Raw genomic sequence first — 5,204 nt, forward strand, 5'->3', positions numbered from 1 at the left:
AAATAACATTGCCCTTCAGGCGCAGAAATGCTGTCTGTTGAGAAAAGAGATCATTTCAATTGGAGCTGACACACAGTCGTACTGGGTGAAGTGATGATCCTTGGAAGCAAGTGAGTTGAGGAGCAGGGAACAGTAAAGGAAAGCCAGGTACTAATGGTGGCTTTTTACTAGAGCCCACATCCCAGTCTGTAGTGGTATTTCTGTTCTCTTAGTAGTATAGCAGATTGGCAGCTCACAGCCTTTGCTCTGTTTTAAACCAGATTGTGATAGAGCATTTAAACATAATGAAGTAAGGCATTTATCCTCTGAGCCCTGGTCAGATTTAGAGAGGTGGTGCAACTATGTGTTATTTTAGTCTTTCAAACATTGCTTGCAAGTCAACTGGCACAATGCCTGACTCAGTTTTATAAGGACAACCCCTATTTAATTTCTCTATGTGTTTGGGTTATGAGTGCAACGTAAGTTTTGAAGCATTTGTACCTGACAGGACAGATCATCAGCCTGTGTAAATATCAGTGTTTCTTAGATACTACTTAGGAGCCTGACAAAAAAGATAAAGTCTGCATGATGTTTTAGTTTTCTTTTCCCTCAATGTTATTTGTGAATGCTGTGCTTAATGTTACACGTTACAGGGTCTGAAGTCTAAATTCCATACAAAATACTGTGTCATTAACAGTACCCAATATATTGCTTGTTGAGTAATACCCAGGTCCACTAGATACTGCTTAATAATCTGTAAGATCAAGCAGTTTGAGGAACTAAATTGTGGGTGAGCAGTGTGAAAGAAACTGGTCCAGCAATGCTGGCGTCCCAAGCTAGCTCTAACCATGCTGAATTTACCCAGCTGCTTAGGTTGCTTCAGCCTAGCAGGCCAGGGAAGCCCAACTGTCTCTCTGCTGCATTGCAAGTCAAAGTGAATGTACCCTTACTTTGGAAGCAGACTTTGCCCTGTAAGAGCAAAGGCTGGGCAGGAGCTCGGATAAGGGGGAGATGACAGGTAGAATGATGGGATGTGTTCATGCTGATCTGAAGGCACAGCAGATCATAAGATGTAGTAGTAGTAGAGATAGTCTGGTTTTTCATAGCATGAGTGGTGATTTCTCTGGGAGTCAGAATTTCAAGGGGTCACAGTAAGTGAGAAGACTGAGGTTTGTGTCCTCAGCGGGTCACACAAGGACAGATGAGCCAAAAGGTGGAGAAACACAGTGATATGTGTGCAAGATAAGTATGCATTTGCAATGTTGTTGACGTTACTCAGGGAAAAAAAATCTTGCCTCAAGATGTATTCAAGTAACTACCAGAAGCAATGCCTCTTCAGGAACATTTAATGTGTACAAAGCTTGAGAGGAATGTACTATAGACATGCCAGTGGGAAAACTAGTGCTTTATATACCAGGAGAAAGTGACCCAAAGGCCACGTAGCTTCTTCCCGGTCCACCCTGACTATGCATCTTTTCTATCTGAAGGCTGACACTTAGAAGGAGTGTCTTTCCTATCCAGCCCTGGAGCGTTGCCTGAGACTCAGTTAGACAGTATTCACTCTGATATAGCCCACTGTCACCATAGCTCATTTTCTGTAATCATGGAATTATCATAGTATGGTTTGGGTTGGAAGAGACCTTAAAGTTCATCTAGTTACAACCCCCTTACCATGTGCAGGGACACCTTCCACTAGACCAGGTTGCTCCAAGCCCCGTCCAGTCTGGTCTTGAACACTGCCAGGGATGGGGCAGCCACAGCTTCTCTGGGCAACCTGTGCCAGTGCCTCACCACCCTCACCGTAAAGAATTTCTTCCTAATATCTAAATGTAAATCTCCCCTCTGTCAGTTTAAAGCCGTTCTCCCTTGTCCTATCACTACATGCCCATGTAAAAAGTCCCTCTCCAGCTTTCTTATGGGCCTCCTTTAGGTACTGGAAGGCTGCTCTAAGGTCTGTCTGGAGCCTTCTCTTCTCCAGGCTGAACAAGCCCAACTCTTGCAGACTGTCTTCATAGCAGAGGTGCTCCAGCCCTCTGAGCATCTTTGTGCTCTGGACTCCCTCCAACAGGTCCATGTCCCTCTTGTTGAGTTTGCCAGAGCTTCACACAGTACTCCAGGTGGGGTCTCAGGAGAGCAAAGTAGATAGGGAGAATCACCTCCCTTGTCCTACTGGTCACACTCCTTTTGATGCAGCCCAGCATATGGTTGGCTTTCTGGACTGCTGGCTCATGTTGAGCTTCTAACCAACCAGCATCCCCAAGTCCTTCTCTGCACTGTTCTCAATCCATTCTCTGCCCAGCCTGTATTTGTGCTTGGGATTGCCCCGACCCAGGTGCAGGATCTTGCACTTGGCCTATCCATGGCTGTTCTCAGTCCTTTTCTGTTTTATCCTCTGATCAACAAAAAGGTTTTCTCACATCTGCGTTCATGTTTATTGCTTCTTTGAATCCTAACTTCTGCTTTGTCCTGTCATACAGTTCTCTCAGGTCCAGTTTCTCACTGCAGTGGATGGCATATATGTTGATAATGTATTTTGCATACTGAAATATCTTTAGGAATTGTGCACATCTCTGAAAGCACTCTTTCTTTAAAGCCACCTTATTTTTTTATCAGAATCTTTTGAGGAATTTCAAATGTTTACGATGTTTAGTGCTGTTATGTATTCTTTCACCCCAGTGCTTGTTTTGATCTCCTGTGATATTTTCACCAGGATTTGTGTGTGTGTGAAGTATATACAGGTTCTTCTGTCTAACTAAAATTCTTATTGCCTTATAAAAAGCCTTGCGGTTTTAACTGGGAAATTAATTTTCACCTCCTCCTGACCATGTAATTTCAAGTTGCTTTGTTAAGTACATATGAGATACGCTTTCTTCTTGTGTCACTAAATAACACTTCTTTGTGTATCTCAGCTTTGCAAATAAAGGAAGCAAAGTTACAACAAAGAGGAAGGGTGACAAGAACTCACCTGCCATGTCCTTCACAGTGCTCTTCTACCACTGTGTCGTAGCTAATGCACTTTATTCCCCAGTCCCAGATGCTTCTGAATTCCCATTTGATGACATGCTTTCAGAAGCTTTTGCACTATCTATCAAAACCACATCTAGACTCTTGTTTTGTTCTATCTGCCAGCTACTCCCCATCATCAAAATATTCTGTTTGTCAGATGTTTCAGTGAGGAGCTCTCAGATCATCAGTGAGTCACTGCCAGGTTTTTAGGACAATGCCACTTCTTTCCTTTTTTTTTCCCTTTATTAATAAGCTTGCTTCATCCCTCCAGCCTTTTGCAGTATTTCCTATACATGTGTTTTGAGCTAAGATACAACTGATAAGGATTTTTAACCAATGCTTGTGGATTTTATCCAATTCTTATCCTCTCTGAATGTCTTCATCAACACTCTAGCATTCACTTTGCTTAATCATGCCACTTCCTTTTTTTAAGTCCCCTTAGGTGAGAGATAATACGGTGCTTTCCTTTCCCATAGTGCTTCCTATTTTGGGGTTTTTTTTTTTCCACATCTTATTTATCACTATGTAGGTTCATCAGTCTGCTACCCTTGCCTGAAATACTTCCACTAACTCTTTTGAAGCTACTTCTTTCACAAGGTAATAATGTTTTCTGTCTGAATATTTTTTAACCTTACTGACTGCACCAAGTTTTTCTGTTTCAGTCTTCCCTAACTGCTGCAGCACTGTAGTTCATTGGTTTTGGGTTTGGGTTTTTTCCCCCACAATTACATTCACCTACTTTTTCAGACTCACTTTTTCAACTCTTCCTTTTTTTTTTTTTTTTTTTTTTTTCCCTGTGAACTTTTCAGCTGGTTTTGGGCTTCCCTCTGATGCTTTTTTGTGGCATTCTACATCAAACTTCAGAGTGTTCCTACCACTGTGAACACTTCTTTGTAGTATATCCTTGCAAAACTGGGTTGTTCCTTGGAATTGTCCCTTCTAGGAATTTGCTAGGATTTTCTGTGACTTACCAAAGCTGTTTTTAACTTACAGCTTTAGAAGCAAAGGCAATGTACCCTCCCTGATTCAATAAGTACACATATCACTGCGAAGGCTTGTTTGCTTTTTTGTCTTGTTGTCTAGGTTATTAACATCACCACTTGAGTCAATAGGAGAGAAAAAAATTGTTCCATTACTAGCAGGTTACCTCAGCAACATCTCTGCAATTTTCCTCTTCTTAATATCCTAATTCAGGTCATGAAAAATACTGAAGTATATTAAGAATTTAATGTGGTCAGCCAGCAAGCATTCAGGAAGCTCTTTCCAAAGATTCCTTTCCTTGCACCCAGGAAAACCCCTTACCAATTCTCTTCTTAGCATCTACAAACCAGATCTTTTCACAAAGGTTTGACAAAAGCAAGTAGATTTTCTTTGAGATCTGAACATCTTCTACTCTAACCCATATCAAATACCACTTCCTTGGAGCCACCAGGGCATCTTTAGGAACATCTTCCTTATATTTTTTCAGCAAAGAAATTTTACAACTAAATGATTTATCTTGAGTGTAAGTTTAAACCATGAAATAATGCTTGGAGAGTGTTGGGTGCATTTATGTGCAGTGATCATTAATTCCCCTGCAATTAATACCTCCCAGAGTAATTCTCTCTCTAAAAACTCTGTACCCGGGGAAGAATAAACCATTTTTGCTGCTTATTGTAGCAATATGCTGAGATAGCATGGGACCTTTTCCTGTTCCCTATGGGGAGAATGGGTGGGTCCATTGCTTGTTTTCAGTCCAGATTTGGTGTTGTAAGCCAGGGAAGAGAAAGAGGCATGGCCATGGCAGTGCTGACACTGCCTGGGAAGGGTATCTCTGCCAGACTGGACAAAGAGAGGGGACAAATAGGAAGGGGAGGACAGGGTATGCAGCTGCCAAAAGGTTTGATGTGAATGCTATGAAACAGTTTAGCAAGAAGCAAATGAGAATTGTGTAACTGGAAAGAAAGAGGCATTTATTGCTTGTGGGACAGCCGTACCTAGCAGGTGACAGTCTCTATTGCTGCTCAAAGCAGAAGTACAGGAGGGGGAGCAACAGGAGGTGTCACTTTCTCTCTTGCAAGGACCTCTGGTGTGGCAGTGAACCTCCCCCATGACATTGAGGTTTTCTTGGCCAGCTCCTAACTTTAGTTGAAATAATTTGTGCTTTGAGCTCTCTTGGAAAGTTAGAGGCATGAGTGCTGTTCTCTGGGTATGTTCATCTGGAAATCACTTCCACTTGA

Source organism: Nestor notabilis, unplaced genomic scaffold (assembly GCF_000696875.1).
Source record: "Nestor notabilis isolate BGI_N333 unplaced genomic scaffold, ASM69687v1 scaffold7237, whole genome shotgun sequence".
In the NCBI taxonomy this organism is placed as follows: Eukaryota; Metazoa; Chordata; class Aves; order Psittaciformes; family Psittacidae; genus Nestor; species Nestor notabilis.